We start from the raw sequence: 274 nt of genomic DNA on the forward strand, positions 1-274 counted from the left end.
CACAAGCCTGTTATCAAAGCAGACTGCGTCTCAGTCAGTTCCCTAGGTAGTGAATCACTAGATCGTGCACACGAGTCCCTGCACTGGTAAAGAGACCATGGCTTAGTAAACATTAGGACAATTGATCAATACATTTATAAAACGTCACCACTGGTATTTATCAACAACAGGCAGGATCGTTATATTTTGATATTATTTTTATGCTGTTTAAGGTACAGTGTTGGGGGTAACGCATTACAAGTAACGTGAGTTACGTAATCAGATTACTTTTTAC

Source organism: Sinocyclocheilus anshuiensis, unplaced genomic scaffold (genome assembly GCF_001515605.1).
Source record: "Sinocyclocheilus anshuiensis isolate Anshui unplaced genomic scaffold, SAMN03320099.WGS_v1.1 scaffold36, whole genome shotgun sequence".
NCBI lineage: Eukaryota > Metazoa > Chordata > Actinopteri > Cypriniformes > Cyprinidae > Sinocyclocheilus > Sinocyclocheilus anshuiensis.